Source organism: Dipodomys merriami, unplaced genomic scaffold, assembly GCF_024711535.1.
Source record: "Dipodomys merriami isolate MVZ:Mamm:240054 unplaced genomic scaffold, mDipMer1.0.p SCAF_59, whole genome shotgun sequence".
Taxonomy (NCBI): domain Eukaryota; kingdom Metazoa; phylum Chordata; class Mammalia; order Rodentia; family Heteromyidae; genus Dipodomys; species Dipodomys merriami.
The window spans coordinates 3892260-3914261 of NW_027206168.1; the positions used below are offsets into that span (position 1 = coordinate 3892260).

Genomic DNA, 22002 nt, shown 5'->3' on the forward strand with positions numbered 1-22002 from the left:
TCAGTTATAGGGTAAAATTAGAATAGTAGCAAGTAGGGAACAGAAAGCAAAGAAGTCTTTAAAGGATGAGCAGATTAGGCTCAAGTGGTGACACTTTTCTATGCAACTTGGCTTCAGGTATTCATAGGGAAAGTCTAGCTTTTCATTTTGGGCCACAATTTCCCTCTCCAGTCTGTCTAGTTCTGTTTGAAATCTCCTTAGCACAGCTTTTGGCTCAGGGCCTGAAAAATACCCTACTTTGTGATGACCCAGGGGCACCTGAAGCAGAAAGAAAGGATGCATTAGCTCTGAGTTCCAAGACATAGGGAGATGGAGCCAAGTCCTGCACCTTAGGCTCAGAGGCCCCTCTCACCATGTCTGGTGGCCTCCAGCTCAGGAGCCATGTGCTGGCCATCTGAAAACAAGTCTGCCAGACATTAGGTAACAACCCCATTACTGTGGCTTTTGTCTCATCTTCCTTGATGGTGGATGGGTGCATCCTCATTGAGCCTGGGATTTTAGGAATCCAGGGATACCAGTCAAACCAGGGAGGAATCATCAGAATTCACCAAAGCTCTAAGTTCAGGAAAGTTGCTCCCTAATTTCTCTTTCAAGCATCCCCCTTATCTAGACATTGCCCCAAGCTTTCTGCCATCTGTACCTGGCCCTGACTGATAGCTGCATGCTGGGCAGTGCATGTTAAGATGTACATGGTAAGGAAGTGACAGAAGTGACACTGAGACTGGAAAGAGACAGGGAAACCTAGAAGAAAGAAAGGTGTTTAGAAGCCATGACCTTGAAATAAGGAAGCAAATACTGTCTGGACACCGGCAACTCACTCCTGTAATCCTCGCTACTCAGGAGGTTGAGATCTGAGGACTATGGTTCAAAGCCAGCCAAGGCAAGAAAGCCCATGAGGATCTTATCTCCAATTAATTATACCCAAAAGCCAGAAGTGGAGGTGTGGCTCAAATGGAAGAATGCCACTTGCTTTGAGCAAAGAAGCCAAGGGAGATCACCCGGACTCTGAGTTTAAGCCCTATTACCAACACAAAACAAATCAACAAAAACTGATGTCTCGACATGTCCATACTCTACAATAACCAACTATTCATTCAAAGAGCATCAAACCACTTTATACCAGGTACTCTAGTCACTGGAAATGCATTGGTACAAAAGAGAGAAATCTTTCCCACCTTATACTATAGATTCTAGTAGGGAGGAAAGATAAATAGAAGGAAAGCTACATCCAGTATGTTTATGATGACAGTAGAAATAAAGCAGGGTAAGAGGATAGAAACAAGAGCTGGATGATAATTCAGTTAAGGGACCAGGAAGTGCCGCTGACATCTATGAAGCGGGATGGACTGATCAAGGGCACTAGCTGTGCCATTCTGCCCTGGTTCTGGCTCTGCTACTGACCTTGAACTGATTGCTCTAGCTGCTTTGAATCTCAACATTTTTCTCTAAAAATGAGGGCCATTGTTACTTATAAATGAGATGGTCCATGCAAAGCCACTCAGTGTGCTGTGACTATCATACAATTTGGAGGCTGAGGCCTAATAGGCTGTATGGTCATATATCATGATTTTAAAAAGTCGTTGGAAGGGGGCTGGGAAGGTGGCTCAGTGGTAGAGCGCTTGCCTTGCATGCCTGAGGCCCTGAGTTTAATTCCTCAGCACCACATAAGCAAAAAGAAAAAAGCCGGAAGTAGCACTGTGGCTCAAGTGGTAGGGCACTAGCCTTGAGCTGAAGAGCTGAGGGATAGCGCCCAGGCCCAGAGTTCAGGCCCCACGACCGGACCAAAAAAAAAAAAAAAAGTCGTTGGAAAAAAAAAAAAAAACAGCAGACAACAGACAACCAAAGGGAAAATAGTAAAAGAGTTTAACAGGCGGAAGTTACCTAAATTGGATATGAAACCAAAGGCACACAGCTTGACTAGCCTTTGGGGCAATACAACTTAACCTCACAATGCAATAATACACAAAACTACTAACATGATAAAAAAATGAAAAGTATAATATGGAACCAACCCAGATGCCCCTCAGTAAATGAATGGATCAAGAAAATGTGAGATATGGGGCTGGGAAGGTGGCTCAGTGGTAGAGCGCTTGCCTTGCATGCATGAGGCCCTGGGTTCGATTCCTCAGCAGAAAAAAAAAGCCGGAAGTGGCATTGTGGTTCAAGTGGTAGAGTGCTAGCCTTGAGCTGAAGAGCTGAGGGACAGCGCCCAGACTGAGTTCAGGCCCCATGACCGGACCCCCCCCCCCCAAAAAAAAGAAAGAAAATGTGAGATACACACACACACACACACACACACACACACACACACACACACACACAATGGAATTCTATGCCTTCATCAGAAAGAATGACATTGCCCCATTTGTTAGGAAATGGAAAGACTTGGAAAAAATTATATTAAGTGAAGTAAGCCAGGCCCAAAGAAACATAGGTCCCATGGTTTCTCTTATTTGCAATAACTAGTATATGTCTGCGATAAGCAGAAAAGGTCAGATAAGTTGATGTTAGGTCAAATGAACCCCAAGAGTTGATGTTAGGTGAAATGAACCCCAAGATAAGTATTCAAATGTTTTTTTCTTTCTTGCAATTGTTTCTAACTTATTTATAAGATGATTTCTTTGTTACTTTGTATGTCCTTCCCCCAGGGTATAACTCCTGCTTTCATTGTATTTGATGTTGGTATAATTTGTGGAGGGGAAGGGAAAAAACAAATCATTTAAATAGGGATACAGGTGGACCCATTGCAACAATGAGATGTACAAGTCGTTATGTCGAAAAACGAACTTTAGGACTGGGAAGGTGGCTCAGTGGTAGAGCACTTGCCTTGCATGCATAAGGCCCTGAGTTCAATTCCTCAGCACCACATAAGAAAAAAGCCGGAAGTGGCGCTGTGGCTCAAGTAGTAGAGTGCTAGTCTTGAGCTGAAGAGCTGAGGGACAGCGCCCAGGCCCAGAGTTCAGGCCCCACGACCGGACCCCCCCCTCCCAAAAAAAAAAAAGAAAAGAAAAATGAACTTTACAACTTTGTTGGGGGTGGAGGGTGGAAGATGGGAAGGGATGGGAAGGGGAAACAAAGGAGGAGGCAACAATGCTTGATAAGAAATGTACTCATTACCTTGCCCACGTAACTCCCTCTGTATGGTATTTTCACAATTAAAAAAAAAATGGAAGTGGCTGGGTACTGGTGGCTCATATCTATAACCCTAGCTACTCAAGAGGCTGAGATCTGAGGATCATGGTTTGAAGCCAGCCTGGCAGGAAAGTGCATGAGACTCTTATCTCCAATTAACCACCAGAAAACTGGAAGTGGCACCATGGCTCAAGTGGTAGAGCACAAAGAGACTCAGGGACAGTGCCTTGAGCACAAAGAGACTCAGGGACAGTGCCCAGGCCCTGAGTTCAAGTCCCACATCAGACCAAAAAGATGGAAGTGCTGTTCTCTTGTAATTGAGAAAATTGAAGGAGTGGGGATGCCCTGTAACTGTAGAATTGGTCTCATGGACCCTACAGTCCATTATTTTTCACATCTAGAGTCAGGACCTGTGGAACCCAAGAGACATAATTGAGAAGTACTGTAGAAATTTTAGTCCAGATGGAGTGCTGTGGGGTAGGTGGAGAAGATCCTTTAAAGTAAGAGTCCATCCATGCTAGGTGTATTGATTATTGATCTGTACATGCCCAGGTCTGGCTGTAATAGTTCCAAACCAGTTTCTTTAATTGTCTCCAAAAAGGTAGAGAATGAGATTTAAGGTGTTGCTCTGACAGATGAAGAGCTTAAGGACAATTGGAATCAGTGCAGGGTAATCCTTGTATGCTAGAAAAGAATCTGAATCTGGAAGGAGCTGAGAAAAGGGCCTTCTCAAGAGATTAAAATGTGGGCTGAGGGCCAGGCTCACACCTGTAATCCTAGCAGAGATTTGAGGGTTATGGTTTGAAGTTAGCCAAGGCAGGAAAGTCTGTTTGACTGTTATCGCCAATTACCCAAAAGCTGGAAGTGGATCTGTGGCTCAAGTGGCAGAGTGCCAGCTTTGAGCAAAAAAGTGCTAAAGGATGGAGCGCCCAGGCCCTGAATACTTGCGCGCGCGCGCGCGCACACACACACACACACACACACACACACACACACACACACGGGGTCAGGATACTAAAGGTAGTGTCTAGATCCTAATGAGGAAGGCGGTTGAAGCAAAGATAGATGAGCATCAGGGTTAGCATACAGAGTTCAGGTTTGAGCCAAAGCATGGACAGTACTGAGGTTATGTTTAGAAATGGCCTTGCCCTGTGGCAAGTGTGCAACACACCCAAGCCCTTGTGTGTGTGCTGGATGTAACAGGCAGGAAGGAAGGTAGGAAAAGCCACAGTGAGTTACCACAGGCTTTGGTGTGAAGCTTCTCATTGAATTCTACGATAGAAAAATAGAGAACCATGAAGATGAAACAGAAGCCGTCATGGATATAGTTCCGACCTAGTTATGGTCATTCACGGCAAGTTATGGGCATGACTGGAAGTAGGGCCAGGAGTAAAGGTTTGAGTCCAGGGCCCTCCAGGAAGATGATCTGGCTGTCTAGAATGAAAATTGTGAACAGTTAGCTGGGTGTTGATGGCTCACACCTGTAATCCTAGCTACTCAGGAGGCTGAGATCTTAGGATCATGGTTCAAAGCCAGCCCGGGCAGCAAAGTCCGTGAGACTCTTTGTCTCCAATAAACCACTAGAAAACCTGAAGTGGTGCTTTGGCTCAAGCGGTAGAGGACTTGCCTTGAGCTGAAGAGCACAGGGACAGCACCCAAGCCCAGATTTCAAGCCCCTGGACCGACAAAAAAAAAAATTGTGAATAGTTGCTATGCACTGGTGGCTCACTCTTAGCTACTTGGGAGGCTAAGAATGGGAGGATTGCAGTTCAAGGCCAGCCCAGGCAGAAAATGTTTCCAAGGTCCTTTCTCAACCGGTAACTGGGTGCAGTGATATACACCTGTTATTTAAATCTGCATAGAGGCCAACATTGGGCAAGATAGTGATTTTAGATCTGTTCATACAGAAAAGCCCAAAGCACTTCATCTCCATCAAGGGAAATGGGATGCTGTGTGGTTGCCTGAGATCCCAGCAGGAAGCCTAAATTAGGCAGGTCCCTGGCAGGAAATGAGACTGTTTCAAAAGGAACCATTGCAAAACAGGCCTAGAGGCATCGGTCGAGTAGTAGAGCTATAGCCTACCAACAAGCCTCAGTACCACACACAATACAAAATATATGTGACTATCTTGTAGATGTTTTCATGCATGGAGAGGGAGAGGTGTGATTTGGGGTTAAGGTCCTATCCCCAGAGTGGCAGAGCTAGGAAAGGCCTCTGGCAAGAGGCTAGGCGCTCTTGCCTCTGGGATGGATCTTACCTCGATCCTGATCCTGGCACAGCCCCACCTCAGTGATCTCCCGACACCAGGCCTGCAGCTCAGGGTCCCCTCTCACAATGTCATCCCTCTGGTAGAAGAGATGGACGATGCCCCCCCACATACCTATCCAGAGACGTTAGCTGAGCTCTCTGAGAGCAGAAGGCCCCAACTTCTCCTGTCTGCTCCTCTTTCATGTCACCTCTGCCCAGCTACTGTTTCTCTATGTGTAGGGGTATGTGGGGGAAGGGATGCAGAACTTCCTTCTCTTTAGGACAATTCCTAGATCCTCTTACACATAGAAAATGTGTGTTAATAATAGTAAAAGCTGGATTTCTTTTGGTTCTTTTCTCCTTCCAGCATTTTTCAATGAACTTTTATATACAACAATTTGAGAGAATACGAAAACATGTGAGTTGTATTTAAAAACTACAGTATAAGCTGGGTGCTCGGGGCTCATGCCTGTAATCCTAGCTACTCAGGAGGCTGAGATCTGAGGATCATGGTTCAAAGCCAGCCTGGGCAGGAAAGTTCATGAGACTCTTCAATTAAGCACCAGAAAACTGGAAGTGGCACAGTGGCTCAAGTGGTAGAGCACTTGCCTTGAGCAGACAAGTTCAAGACAGTGCCCAGGCCCAGAGTTCAAGCCCCATGCCCAACAAACAAAAACAAAAAACCTACAGTATAGCACTGGTACAGTCAAAAGATTTGCTGAAAGAAACAATAATAAAAGGTCTCCATTTAAATGTCTTCATATATACTTTGTGTCAGAGAGCTATATACTTTTTTCATGGTAATAGGATTTAATATTCTTTGACTAAACACACCAGGATTTACCCATTAACTATAAGAGTTTTCTTCTTCAAAACAGCCATCTTGGTAGGTTATATATTATGCATTTATTCTAGTGATGTTAGCATTGCTTTGGATGTGTTTTTTTTATTGTTGTTGTTGGTCATAGGGCTTGAACTCTGGGACTGGGCGCTGTCCCTCAGTGGATTGGATCAAGGCTAGCTCTCTACAACTTGAACCATGGTGCCACTTCCAGTTTTCTGGTGGTTTATTGGAGATGAGTCTCATGGACTTTCCTGCCTGGGCTGGCTTTGAGAAGTAATCCTCACATCTCATCCTCCTGAGTAGCTAGGATTACAGGTGTAAGCCACTGGTACCCAGTTACTCTATTTCTTTTAACTCTGTCTCTAAATCCAGAAGCCTCACGAATATGACCACTATGAGTAGAATGCCATCATTTTCTAGCCTTGTTGCTGCCCTCAAGTTTTCGTGTCTTTTGTCACAGGCAGGGAGCATAAGCAGAGGCGGCCTTGTGCAACTGCTCCATTGGGCAGTGGCTTAGCTGACCTATGGCTCCCTCTGTCCGCCTGAAGACCTGGCTGCCTGGGGCCTGCTGGGAATCCCAAGTGCTCAGGATGTTGTATGGCTCTGGGAGATCACTACCCAGTGAGCAAGAGGGGGCTGAGAATTGGAGGTGTGGAAGAGGGGAGGGGGCAGGGATGTGGTTTTAGTTAGCATAGGGCCAAAACAAAGTATAATCAAGAAAGTGCAGATATGAGGGGGGAAAAAGCTCTGTCTGGAAGAGAGTTGAGGAAAAAGGAGAGAGGGCCAAAGTGGCTCAGTGGTAGAGTGTTTGCCTTGCATGCATGAAGCCCTGGGTTCAATTCATCAGCACCACATAAGCAGAAAAAGCCAGAAGTGGCACTGTGGCTCAAGTGGTAGAGCACTAGCCTTGAGCTGAAGAGCTGAGGGACAGCGCCCAGGCCCAGAGTTTAGGTCCCACAACCGGCAAAAATAAATAAATAAATAAATCTAGTGTTCAACAGATTCAAAGGCTGCTATGAGCCTGAGGATAAGTACCAACAGGAGCCATAATGATTGTCAGAAAGGAACGACAGGCTGCCAGCAATTCTGACATGCTTTGAACTGTTCTAAGTAATGAGACAAGAGACTTTGTTTCTGGGCAAAAGATAATGTGAACAGAGTATATATTTGGGGGAGATTTCCAGACCACTTACCTGGATGACCATGAGATGTAGCTTCCCTTTGCTGTCCATCTTCAGCATAACAAGGCGGGCAGCCAAGTAAAGCTTATATCCGTGAATTTCATGGCTGGAATTCCATCCAGCAGGATAAAGTCAGCCTCAAACAGTGAGTCAGTCTGGGGAAAAGGCTCAGCCTATCTATGGTTGGATTCCAAAGTCAGCCTCCAGAGCAAAAGAAAAGAGTTGTAAAGACATTCCATCTAGGTTTTTGCCATTTTTTCTACTTCTGTAGTTTAGAGTAGCAGAGCTGAATAAACAATCCAAAGCAAAAGATCTAAAACATCTTATTTCACAGAAAAAAAAAAAGCAGAGTCTTTTTTTGGTACATGCAATCTGTTTGTAGTGGATGGAGTTATAAGGACTACAGGTTGTCAATCCCTTGTACTCCACAGATTAGTTAAAGTCTTCCCTTGTCAAGATGGCCAGATCTTAGTTATCTCCGGTCTACTATCTTGTTGGCTGCCATTGGTCCTGCATTTTCTCCCTTCATATTATATAAATCTCTATATTTTCCTAGCAGAGGACTTCAGTGTGGTAGCCTCCATTCCCTTATACTCACCTTGTGGTCCATCCTCATCACTTCTGCTTGCCATACTACCAAAGAGGAAAGCAATCATATATGGGAGAAAGTACCTGGAGTTCTTTCTCCAATTGGCCTGGAAGCCCTTCTGTCCTAGAGGGCAACACCAGCCTGGAGGGCAGCGAGTGGAGTATCTCAACAGCATGGGATTGGCACCACTGAGGAACTGGTAGCCAAAAAGCTCATCATTCTGCCAACACTGGTGAACTGTCTCTGTGAGAGAGAGGATAGTTACCCTCTCTACAGGCTATATTCAAGGGTTATAGAGATGTGACCATCTTTTATCCAGAGTTGAGGCCTCCATGAGACCACCAGGCACACTATATCCTTATTTTACAAGGAGTTCTTATTTTATCATACATGAAGTATAGCAGGTAGGCCATCAGAAATGGCCATCAAGAAACTATAAGACAGCTGGGCTCTTGTGAGTGTTAGAATCAGTGGGATGAGAAGTCCCATTGATGTCAAGGCCATGCATGCCTCCCCCCCACCCCCCTGCTGGGGAGCAGGGTATCAAAGGGGGTCCACTGGTGGGTGGTTTGTTTGGGCCGACCACCAGATATAGGGAGGCAAGAGGTTTCAGAGAAGACACAGAGAAAGAGACATGCTTCAAGAGACATGCCTCCCAGAGCAGACCAGAGCAGGCCTGAGGAGAGCCCAGGCTGGCAGAGAAGCCCAAGGAGACCCAGGCCAGAGGAGAGCCCCATGCAGGGCTGAGAGGCCTGTGAAAATGCCTGTGAAGAGCATAGAGGCCTGCACAGAGGCCAGAGGACCATAGAGAGGCCTGTAAAGAGCAGAGAGGCCTGCAGAGAGCCAAGATGCTTGTGAAGATGTAGAGAGGCCTTCAGATACAGGAGAGGCCTATGGAGATGGGAGAAGCCTGTGGAGATCAGAGAGACCTGCAGAGATTGGAGAGGCCTGTGGAGAGCAGAGAGACCTGGGGGAAGGAGGAAAAATGAAAAAAAACTTGACTCCTTGGGGTACAGCTGCTCCTAATTCTGAGGTAACCCAGGACAGCATTGCAGACCAACTAATAAAACTCCTTTGTCACCTTTAACCATGCCTCTGGGTTTTCTCGCTCATAGGTCATTACAGCGAGAGCCTGAAAATCCATGCTGTGAGACCCTAAAGGATTGGGAGTTTGGAATGCCTTCTCCTTACATACTCTTAGAACAGTGAGAGTTTCCTGGAAAGGTCAATCAGTCCTAGCTTTACAGGGATTCAGATGTCTATCCTGGGTGTGGGCTAACTCCACCCTAAATGGTATGGGAGCCTGAGGGAAGACTTAGGTTTATACAAATTGTAAGCTGTTTACTGTTTAGCTCTCCCTCCCAGAATAAGGAGGTCATCTACCACTTGTATACAGAGTATTGTCACAGGTTGAAGTTTATACCTTATTTCCTACACAAGACCAATAAAAACCTTGATTAATGGAACCTTGGGATCTGAAGCTGGCAGAAGGCTCCAGGTCACCTGGTACCTCAAACCTCAATTCCATGGTCTGGTCTCCATTACTGCCTTGCGGGCGGGTTAAAGGTCATGTTGTGGTTGCAACAGGTGCTGGTGTCTCATACCTGTAATCCTTGCTATTCAGGAGGATGAGCTCTGAGGATTGTAGTTCAAAACCAGCCTGGGCAGGAAAGTCCATAAGACTCATTTCCAATTAACCACCAGAAAACTGGAAGTGGCACTGTGATAGAAAGTGGTAAATCACTAACCCTGAGCAAAAAAGCTCAGGGACAGCATTCAGGCCCTGAGTTCAACCCGCACACTAATCAAAAAAGAAAAGAAGAAATGACCATCAAAGTTTATAGAGACTTAAGGGAGTCACTAACCAGCTAGGACACTCTTCTTGCCCCAGTAAATCTGCTCAAAGTCCACCAGACGGCTCCAGGATGTCATGAAGTACAAACATGCTTGAGGGCAACCTTCAGAGACCTAGGACAGGGTTAAGGATGAAACCACCAACTTACCAAATTCTACCTGTTTGGGGATCTGACAGCCTCCCACTCTACTCCCAACACTTCCTTACCTTGCCCTGATGGCCCATTCAATGTCCTGCTTCTTCTCCTTGTGGAATCACATATTTAAGGGTAAGTCATTCTTACAGTCTGCAGCTATGGACAATGGCAACACTTCCTTCCAGATGACACAGCTAAAAGATGGGGACCAAGCATCAAGAAGGCATGCTGAAGTCCATAATGGAGAAAGGAATAGGAAAAGGGAAGGGGCAGGTGACTATGGTAGAATGGAGTCTACCACACTACAGTCCTCTGCCAGGAAAATCTAGAGATTCATGTGATATGTAAGGGGAAAATACAGAACCAATGGCAACCAACAAGAGAAGCCTGTGGATAGTGATCTCTGGTAGACCCATTCGTTGTCTTTCCTCCAGTTTCTTCTCTATATTTCTGGAAGATATCCAAGGCATTGTCTCCTCCTGCCAGGCAGGTGAGGGAGATATGAAGAGGGCTGACCACCTTGCTTTATCCAATCTCATGGTACACCTTGGCTTGTCCTAATCTCTTATTTCTTAATTGTTACTGCATCATATTCTTACTCCTTTGTCTCTAACTCTTGTGATTGCTTATCATTTATGCCATCCTCATCCAGCCTCTTTTCTTCATTTCACCAATCTTAGCCCTCATAATTGTCTTGGGATAAAAATGGAATGCTTGCCATTCATTCTTAACCCTTAACTCAAATTTCCCTACCTGTCCCTTTCCTTCCTGATTCATGCATTCTCTTTTTAAAACCTGCCATGGCTACACCTATCCCACATTATCCCATATTGCTTCTGTTTAATTGTACCTGTCCTTGTCATCTGTCCAAATGACGTTTCTTGTTCACTACGCTTTCATCCTGAGACTGTCCTTCATCTTCTCTCATTAGATATTCATAAACTAAGGAAATTGATGTGCACTACCCTCAATTCTGCCATCTCACCTGTCCTAGAAGATAAATAACTTCTCTTTCTCCTTCCTTCTTTCTCTCTCCTCTCCATCCCTCCCTCCGTGCCTCCTTCCCTCCCTCTCTCTCCCTCTCTTCCTTGCCCCTCCCTCCCTCCCTTCCTCCCTCTCCCCCCCCCCCTCTTTCTTCCTTTCTGTGCAGGTACTGGGATTTGAACTCAGGGTCTGGACACTGTTTCTTAGCTTTTTCACTCAAAGTTGGCACTCCACCTCTGGAACCACAATTCTACTTTTAGCTTTTGGCTAATTATTTGAAAATGAGTCTTACAGATTTTTCTTCTTGGCTTGGCTTCAAACCTCAGTCCTACGATCTTAGCCTCCTGAGTAGCTAGAATTATAGGCATGAGACAATGGCATCTTCCTTCCTTCCTTTCTTCCTTCCTTCCTTCCTGTCCTTTCTTCCTTCTTTTCTCCCTCCCTTTCTCCCTTCCTTCCTTTTTTTTGGGGGTCCGGTTGTGGGGCCGTAACTCTGGGCCTGGGCGCTGTCCCTCAGCTCTTCAGCTCAAGGCTAGCGCTCTACCACTTGAGCCACAGAGCCACTTCTGGCTTTTTTTTCTTTTTGCTTATGTGGTGTTGAGGAATCAAACCCAGGGCCTCAGGCATGCAAGGCAAGCACTCTACCACTGAGCCACCTTCCCAGGCCCCTTCCTTCCTTTTATCCCTTTCTTCTCTTTCTTTCTGTTCGGAAGATAATTTCTTGTTTCTGTTTTCCTGTCACCTCTTCACAACATACTTTATATTTGTTAACCTGATCTCTTCCTGTCTTACTTTGTGTTCATCAGTCCCTCAAAGGTGTCTGTTTCCATTCTTTCTTTCTCTTCGGTTATCTCTCTTACAATTACAATGAAGATAACAAATTCTATATTTGCTCTTTTCAGGCATCCCCACCTTTTACCTCTCCCCCTGTCCCTCAGTGAATCACCCATATTTCCCCCATGTTTCTGGTTCTACAACATCATTCTATTAGCTCTGTCAGCTGTCACTACTCAAGTCACCTGTCATTTGCAATTCCCTGGGCCCCTCACCTGTCCTTGCTAATTCGTTCAGTTACTTTGGCTTTTCTTTTCCATCATTGTTACAACTCCTGTCCCTGATCTCACCTTGTTGGAACACTGGGTCTCCAGATCACTTATCCTCCGTCACTGTGTTTTACTTGTGGACTTTTTTTTTTTTTTTTTGTCAGTCATGGGGCTTGAACTTTGGGTTTGGACACTGTCCCTGTGCTCTTCAGCTCAAGGAGAGCGCTCTACTGCTTAAGCCACAGCGCCACTTCCAGTTTTCTGGTGGTTAATTGGAGATAAGAGTCACATGGACTTTGCTGCCCGGGCTGGCTTTGAACCCGTGATCCTCAGTTCTCAGCATCCTGAATAGCTAGGTTTACAGGTGAGCCACTGGCACCTGGCTAATTGTGGACTTTCTATTTTTTCCACCTTCCTTGCATGCGGATACCAATCCTTTCATTGTCCTTTCTCTAAGTAATTCCCCTCCAAGCCTCCTCATCCTGCCTCTCCCACTGCTGGCCAGCTAGGCCATGTGCTCACTTTCCCAATGCTGCCCGCTCACCCGTGCCCTCTGGCAGGCTCACCATGCCCTGGCCCTGAACCCAGAGGTAGCATGGGAAGGCCACCTCTGCGCAGGCTCTGCCCCCCCCCCCACAGTGATTCGGTTGTAGAACCACATATCATCCATTAGTACATGCTCTTTGTGCAGCTTCACGAACTGCAGTAACCCCAAGTTCTAGGGGGTTTCAAGGTCAAATTCCTCTTCCTGTGGGGGCCCAAACCACTAGACTTAGCAAGGTCTGGGAGAGGCTGCTCGAGAACAGAGCCGCCCCCTTAGCCAGCCTGTTTACCAGGGCCACACCACCTCACACCACCTGCCCAGTGGATCTCAGAGAACCTGCTGCAGCCAGAAGAGAAGAGGCCACAGCCTGCTACTTGCCTGACTCGAGCTGATGGTGGACCATCCTCACCATCATCTATTTCCCACAATCCACTGAGCTTCCCATCTGACCACTGGACGGGTATTTATTCGGGTTCTGGGCCATTTGGAGTAGGGTTAGGGATACACTCAGCCCAAACCTCTGGCTCCCAACCTTGTCCCTCTCTGCTCCCCCAACAGATTCTCCACTCCGTGGACACAAGTTCCAGCTATGGTGCTTGTATTGCCACTCACTCCTCAGCCTGTCAGTCACTGCCCCTCGACCTCTCCCCCTCCACAGTCGTAGCAGGCCAGGGATCCTGGGCTCCTCTCCATCTGGCTCTGAGGAGGCCTGAGCCGCAGCTCCAGCTCTGTCTCCCTGAGCTCTCCAACCAGCCACAGTTACACAGCGCTGCAAGACCCAGAGAAGCGCCAGGCCCCGGTGGCCAAGCGGATGCCTTGAGGACTCCGGCCTGTAGTTTTAAGGCTCCGCAGGAATGCTGAGTGCTGCTCTTGATGTGTTTTCTGCAGCACCCAGTCCTCGGCTTAATAAAGCAGGGATCTGGGAGTCTGCCCCCTGTAGAATTGGGGCACTCCAGATCCCCACCCTTGACAAGCCTGAAGCTGCAATTGTTCCCGATGAAGGTGGGAAAAGAGCTTGCTCCTCTCAGAGCAGTGCAGAGAAGTGGCGAGGGAGGGGGCGAGAAGCGTGGACTCTGGGAAGTGGGGACCTAGATGGGGACAGAAGGGGAGTGAAGGATTGACCCCCACCCTATTGTCCCAGGCCCATACAGACTCCAGGCCAAATCCCAGGTATGTGTGAACTTGTTTGAAGTGCAGGCAGGGCAATCCACCTAAGCCAAGCTATAAACATCCCATTATGGGCCCAACTGAAAGGCCTCCATCTTCCTTGACCTAGGGGCTTTTTCATTAACCTCTGCCTCCTTGATTGGACCTTCCATAAAACCCCAGCTCCTGTCCCACCTCTCAGCACAACCTCCAAACCCGTGGGAAGGTCTGTGTCCCTCGCTGTCCCTCAGTAAAGAGTCCTGGCCTGTTGATGATCCAGTCTGGCCTATTCCATTTCCATTCTCCTCCATTTTCCTAACAGGGAGATTCACCAAATTTCTCTCCAGGTCCTTTATCTTCCCTCTTCCCGTTTTTTAATTCTGATTTAACGCTAGTGAGCATTTTCAGAAGAGGTTTTGGATGCCACTGGTTGGGATTTGCCTCCCTCCGGGTCTGCCTTTCAGCTCAATGACGCAACTCTTCCCATGGCTGTTCTGCCAGAGAAAGGGGAAGGGGGCATGTCCTTGTGGGCCAGGCTAGGGACAACCCAGATTCAGAGAAAAATTGGAGTGTTCATACTAAAATAAGTTTCTACCTTGACCCATTTAGAAAATGGCTAATTTAATCTTCTCCTTTTGTTTTCTACTTTGCAACGCTCACCCCAAAAGAAGTCAGCAACGCAAGTATACTTGTCCCCTTCCTATTTATAGAATTACACCATGTTTTTTTTTCTTCCACAGAAATAAACAATTTTTGTTGTTGTTAGAACATGCTTTTTTCTTTCTCTCTCTCTTTTTTTAAACAATACTAACTAAGTTATCAAAACAGGTAAGAGAAAACTCCATGATGGGAATATTCAAATCAGTAAGGAGATTTTTTTTTCATTATCTTTTAGGATTTATTTATTTATTTGGTGGTACCAGAGTTTGAACTCAGCCTTGCCCAAACATCCTATTATTTGAATCATACCTTGAGCCTTTTTTGAATTTAGGTTATTTTTAAGGTAGGGATTTATTATTATTATTATTATTTTCATTTTCTGGTCTTGGAGCTTGAAGTCAGGACCTGGGTGCTGTTGTTTAGCTTTTTTTGCTAAGGTACAACCTTCAGATTTTAGCCTCCTGAGTAGGTAAGATTACAGGTGTGAGCCACTGATAGGCATCAGTGGCAGTGGCTGTTTTTGCCTGCTGACCTTGGAACATAATCTACCCGATCTCTGCTTCCGAAGTAGTTGAGATTATAGATGTGAGCTCTCCTTCCTGGCTGGAGTTCCCCTCTTGCTAGACTTTTATGGTATTATTTATAATTATAATTATTTATGATGAATCATATGTATATATTCATATATTCACACATTTCTACATATCTTTTTTTTGGGGGGGGTCTGGTCGTGGGGCCTGAACTCTGAGCCTGGGCACTGTCCCTCAACTCTTCAGCTCAAGGCTAGCACTCTACCATTTGAGCCACAGCGCCACTTCCAGCTTTTTTCTTTTTGCTTATGTGGTGCTGAGGAATCAAACCTAGGGCCTCAGGCATGCAAGGCAAGCGCTCTACCACTGAGCCACCTTCCCAGCCCTCTACATATCTTTTATACAGAGCTTTTGTATTATGTCATAGATTCTCCAGAGTGAGATTGCTGTGTTGAATTGTATACATATTTTATGTTAATATTGGAAAATTGTTTTCCCAAAAGTTGGTAATATCAGGACATACATCTCCCTCACCAACACAAATAGTTATCACTCTCCCCTCTAGCACCCTCCCCCTTTATGTCAGGTTTAAGGCATTTTAAATGGTTTCTATTTTCATAGTTGCAAATAATCCATTTAGACTGTATTTAACCTTCATCCTTGTTAGCCCAACCTCCTTCCACTAGTATCTTCCTCTCAAGGTAGTTTTGATTTGCATTTTCTTTCTTTTTGTCCTTTGTGGAGCTTGAACTCAGGTCCTGGGTTCTGTCCTCGAGTTTTTTTTTTTTGCTCAAGTGCTCTACCACTTTGAGCCACAGTACCACTTCCAGTTTTCTGGTGGTTAGTTGGAGATAACAGTCTCAGTCTGGTTTTGAATCATGGGCCTCAGATCTCAGCCTCCTGAGTAGCTAGGATTACAGATGTGAGCCCCTGGCGCTCTTTATAACACTGTGGCAGGTAAAATTGTGAAAAGTTGGGTAGATGGGAAGGTCTGGAATTTTCCCCTGCTTACAAGCGAATCAGTTAGCCAATTACTGTCTATGGGAGCCTAGCAGAAGCCACAGTCTCTTGGATCACGGGAAAAGAACTTCAATATTCACAGAAGGAGCAATGTCAAGAACTTCATGTTCACATTGCTTGCTCCTAAACCCATAGTCCCATGGAGGTGACATGGATGGGCCTAGCTGAGTTTCATTACAGGAGATTTGGAAGGGCTTATACTATTACATTGAAGCAGAAGCAAATCTGCTCTGCTTCGGGGAGATATTTACCTCATCCCTCAAATTTTCTCCCTGCAAACTCATCCTTCAGACTCACCCTAAGAAAGATAACTAGGACATTGTGTACTTGGCATTACTAGAAAAATGGTTCCAGGCACTCAAGACTCATGGCAAATTGCCTCTTCCAGGACAAGGTGGGGGTTTAACCACTTGAAACCCTCTAATACTTTCCTATTCATATAAATTAATGTTTAAGTCCCTTGCCAAAATCTAGTGCTACATGTCCAAGCCTGCTCTGAATTTAGTGGTAAAGAAGTAATGAAAGAGAGTTGGTGTGTGTGTGTGTGTGTGTGTGTGTGTGTGTGTGTGTGTGTGTGTGTGTGTGTGTGTGTGTGTGTGAATTCCTTCACATGGTCTTGGCAAATTCCTAGGAATTGATAGAGCATTTCCTACCCTATTCTACTAATCTTAAACTAGAAAAGATAATAAGGCTTCTCTGCCTGGTGGATTCTTCACTCTGCATTAAGACATTCAGCATGTTTCCACCAGAAAAAAATGTGTATGTGTGTGTGTGTTTGTGTGTTTGTCTATGTGTCAGTCTGTCTATCTGTGTGTCTGTGTGTCTGTCTGTTTTGGTACTGGGGCTTGAACTCAGGGTCTTGTGCTCTTGCTTAGCTTTTTTGTTCAAGACTAGTGCTCTACTACTTAAGCCACAGCTCCACTTTCATCCATAAAAAAATTTGTCATGCCGGGCGCTGGTGGCTCATGCCTATAATCCTAGCCACTCAGGAGGCTGAGATCTGAGGAATGCAGTTCAAAGCCAGCCTGGGCCAGAAAGTCCATGAAACTCTTATCTCCAATAAACCACAAGAAAACCGGAAATGGTTCTATAGCTCAAGTGGTAGAGCGCTAGCCTTGAGCTGAAGAGTGCAGGGACAGCACTCAGGCCCAGAGTTCAAGCCCCACGACCGACCAAAAAAAAAAAATTTGTCAGTCAACTTTCCATTACTGTGACAAAAATATCTAATCAACTGAAGAAGACAAAATATTTATTTTTTCTCCTGGTCCCAGTCAATTTTAAATCATGACTAGGTAGAGAATTACTGTGGCAAGTAAAATAATATAGTAAAGCTGTTCACCCCGTTGTACTGGGGGAAGCAATGACATAAGGGGAGATGTCAGGGTCTGAATGTCCCCTCCAAGGTCACATCCCACTGGTTATACAGCCTCCAATAACACCATGGAGTTGAGATCTATCTTTTAGCACATTGATTTTGGAGATTGTGTGCTACAATAATCTTCTCCTTGTTCGCAAATGCTTACATACATCCCATATGAAATGTCTTCTGTCCATCTTCAAGAGTTCCTAAAGGGCTGGGAAGGTGGCTCAGTGGTAGAGCGCTTGCCTTGCATGCATGAAGCCCTGGGTTCGATTCCTCAGCACCACATAAGCAAAAAGAAAAAAGCCAGAAGTGGCGCTGTGGCTCAAGTGGTAGAGCGCTAGCCTTGAGCTGAAGAGCTGAGGGACAGCGCCCAGGCCCAGAGTTCAGGCCCCACGACCGAACACCCTCCCCCCCCCCAAAAAAAGTTCCTAAAGCTTCAAAAGTCGAACATTGCTCAAAAATCCAAATCCAAACTTCTAGCTATGATCTCCTGTATAAACCCTACTTTAAAAATTACATAGTCAAGTATCAATGGCTCACACGTGAAATCCGGGCTACACAGGATTCTTTCTTTTTCTTTCTTTTCTTTCTTTCTTCATTCCTTCCTTTCTTTTCCTGTCTTTCTTTCTTTCTTTTCCTGTTTTTCTTTCTTTCTTTCCTTTTTCTTTCTTCCTTTGTTTTCTTCCTTTTCTTTCTTTCTCTCCCTGAATCTCCCTATCTCTTCCTCCCTCTTTTTCTCTTTCTTTTTCTTTCCCTTCTTTCCTTCTTTTCTTTCTCTCCCTCCCTCCTTCACTCACTGTCTTTCTCTTAGTACTGAGGCTTGAACTCAGGGCCTAGGCACTGTCCTATAATTTTTTTGCTCAAGGCTAGAGCCCAGTCACTTGAGCCACAGATCCACTTCTGGATTTTTGGTGGTTAATTGGAGCTAAAAGTCTTACAGACTTTCCTGTCCTAGCTAGTGTCAAACCATTAGTCTCATATCTCAGCCTCCTAAGTTGCTAAGATTATAGGTATGAGCCACTGGCACCAGCTTTTGTTTTTAAAGGTTGTTTTAGCAACCGTACTCTTCTTGGCCACAACTTTAAATACTTTTGTTTTCTGACAAAACTACAAAAATTTCAAATCTTTTGGCCCTGATGTTTTTTGCTCTTAATTGTTACACCAAATCTGACCAGAGCAGGTATGCTACTAACAGAATTCTGTGATGTTTTGAAGTTTTTTTCCATTGGATTTATTAGTTCATTACATTTAACTCAGTCTCCCATGAAATCTTGGGGCATGGGAAAAATGTAGATAGATTCTTCACTAGATACAAGACAAATGGTCTCTGGTCTATTTCAACAGGTCCTCATTTTCACCCAAAGCCTGATGAGTTGGAGCATCCATTTGTATCAGCGCTCTGGTCTTCTGAGCTCCCACCAGAATCACCTGTTGAGCTCTGCTTATGGCATTCGAGTCTTTCTTTAGTCTGTTCTCCAAACTTTTCCAAATTCCTACTTTAAATGATTGCAGAGTCTCAGAACACCATTGTTTGATATAATCACAGAAACAGCAAAACTTGACCTCTCAGGACCAATTTTATGTGTTAGCCAGCTTTCTATTAGTATGACAAAAATACTGAAAATAATCCAATAAAAAGGAAGAAATACTTACCTTGGCTCACAGTTTCCAAGAGTCCAGTCCATATTCACGTGGTCCCATTACTTTGGGCTTGGAGGTGAGGCAGAAAAATCACAACCAGGACCATTGCAAGGCTAGGCATGATGGCTCACACCTGTAATCCCAGCTATGCAGGAGCCATAGGCAGCCGATTGAGGTCCAAGGTCAGCCCTCAGCAAAAATGTGAGACCCCATATGAAAAAGTAACTAAAACAAAAAGGAGTGGAAATGTAGCTTAAGAGTCAGAGTGTGTTCCTAGCAAGCATGTGGTCCTAAAGTTAGTCCTCAGTACTGCAGGAGAAAAGAAAAGGACCATGGGTTGGAGCAAAGCTGCTTCCCCCAATAGCAAGCAGCCTGGAAGCAGAGAGAGATAGCAGGGTCCAGGAGCCAATACCCCCCTCAAAGGCACACCATTGGTCACCTTACGTCCTTCTGGACTCCACCTCCTAAAGACTGCACCACCTCCCAGGAGCTCCAGTGTCTTACATTTTAGTGCATAGACATTTCAGATCCAAATCAACAGAAAGGATTTCTTTATGGAATAACAGCAACTTTTCTATTCTGTATAGCTGAATCTTTATACAATTTTCACACAAACAAATTTAAGCCAAGTGCAGGTCCTCAATATCTTGACCAATTGTCAGGTTAACTTTTTGGTTGTTGTTGTTGTCAGTTGTGGGGCTTCAACTCAGGGCCCTGTCCCCAAGCTCTTTTTGCTCAAGGCTAGTACTCTATCACTTTGAGCTACAGCTCCACTTCTGGTTTTCAAGTGGCTAATTGGAGATAAGAGTCTCACAGGGACTTTTCTTCCCTGGCTGGCTTTGAACAGTGATCCTCAGATCTCAGCCTCCCAAGTAGCTAGGATTACAGGCATGAGCCACTGGCCACCTGGCTTCAGGTTAACTTTTTTTTTTTTTTGTCGGACATGAGGCTTGATCTCTGGGCCTGATCTCTCAGCTCTTCAGCTCAAGGCTAGCACTCTACCACTTGAGCCACAGTGCCGCTTCTGACTTTTTCTGCTTTCTTTCATGCTTTTCTGCATGTGATGCTGAGGAATCGAACCCAGGGCCTCATGCATGCAAGGCAAGCACTCTACCACTGAGCCACCTTCCCAGCCCCAGGTTAACATTTTTTAATATAAAACTTAACTTCCTACATATTATCTAACAAATAAGCATAATAGGAATGATATAATTAAAATATTATTGTATTTGTTTTCTAGAACTGCCATAAAAAATCTTCTTATACTCTGGACATTGAAACACCAGAAATTAACTTTCTCACTGTTCTAGAGGGAGAAAAATCCAAGAGCAAACTATTAATAAGGTTGGTTTCTTTCTTTCTTTCTTTTTTTTTTTTAAGTCTGACACAGTGACGTTATTTTTGTTGGTTTTTTTCCAGTCCTGGAGCTTGAACTCAGGGCCTGGGCACTGTCCTTGAGCCTCTCTGTTTGCAAAGCTAACACTCTACCACTTGAGCCACAGCAACACTTATTGCTTTTTCTGTTTATGTGGTACTGAGGAATCGAAGCCAGGACTTCATGCATGCAAGGCAAGCACTCTACCGCTAAGCCATATTCCCAGCCCCAATAAGGTTGGTTTCTCTCTCTCTTTGCTGGTAGATGTCTGTCTTCTTGTTGCCTGTATATGTGGTCAGCCCTCTGAATGTGTGAGTCCTAGATGTCTCTTCCTGTGATTTAATGGCAGGAGGAATGGGAATAACTGCTAAATGGGCAAGAGTTCTTTCTTTGGACTGAGACAACGTTCTAGAATGAAGTAGTGGTGACAGTTGCACAACACTGTGACTTGTTCCCCAGTGTATGCCTGGTGACCTAGCTGAATTTCTGCCCCACCCTAAACTTGTTTAGTTTGAGGACAAGATGCTTGAAGAACCACAAGTTCCTTTTCAGGGGATTTTGCTAAAACCAGGTGGGTCTGAGATGCTGAGGTATCAGGTAACCTCCAACTTCATTCCACCCCCCACTCCCACACTAAGTGACTCACCGACCAGGTTCTGGGCCAGAAGAACCAGACCATAAAGGGAGCAAAAAGGGTGGGACCTGCATTCTAGGAACTCTGCAGATTCTAGAAAAAAGATACACATATTTCTGTCCTTTATGAGTCTGTCCTTTCCTCTCAAACCTTTTACCTAATATCTATGACTGCTTCAACTTCAACAGATGGAACAGTTGGCTATGAGGTGGACTTCCATGTCCCTGTTCGCTTTCCTACTCACTTCCTCATTCACTGGTCCCCATAACCCTGTGTTGTTGGGACCCCATTTCCATTTTGTTACTTGACTTCACACATCTCAACAGGAAAAGGACCTTATCTTAAGGGTTCTTAACAAGATGTGGGTAGCAATGATACTAAAAATCATAAAACTCTAAACTTTGAAATGGTAACATTTTGATTCTAATAGTGGATGAATGGGAGTGCTCAGAAGGGCCCCCTTCTCCACAAGCAAGAAACAGGCAACACATGAATGGCTTCATTATGAGGTTTATGGTGGAGAGAGAGTATGGGAACTCAACACTGGAGGAACTGGAGCTCTGTAAGATTTGGAGACCTTGGGGGAGCAAAAGAACACACTGACAACCTGAAAAAGGAGCAGAAGACACTGACCACCCCAGCCCTGCTTCCCCAGTGAGGAGGAGGGGTATTACTAGGTAATAGACAAGTTCTATTTTCAGGTTTTTGAAGAACCACCATACTGATTTCCATAGTGGTTATACAAATTTACATTTCCACCAATAGTATACTAGGGTCTTCTCCCTTCGTGTGTGTGTGTGTGTGTGTGTGTGTGTGTGTGTGTGTGTGTGTGTGTGTGTGTGTGTCTGCTAGCTAGGGTTTGAACTCAGGGCCTGGGTACCGTTTCTTAGCTTTTTTTTCTCAAGACTGTTGCTGTACCACTTGAGCTACAAACTCTACTTCTGGCTTTTTGGTGATTAAATGGAAATAAATCATGGACTTTCCTGCCCAAGCTGGCTTTGAACCACAAAATCCTCAGATCTTATCCTCCTAAGTAGCTAGGATAACAGACTTGAGACATTATCACTATTCTGATTCA

At 45.1% G+C, this 22002-nt stretch overlaps 1 pseudogene; it reads right to left on the reverse strand.

Moving 5' to 3' along the window:
* LOC138813134 (polyunsaturated fatty acid lipoxygenase ALOX12-like) overlaps positions 1-22002 on the reverse strand; it is a 44312-nt pseudogene continuing 22310 nt past the window's right edge.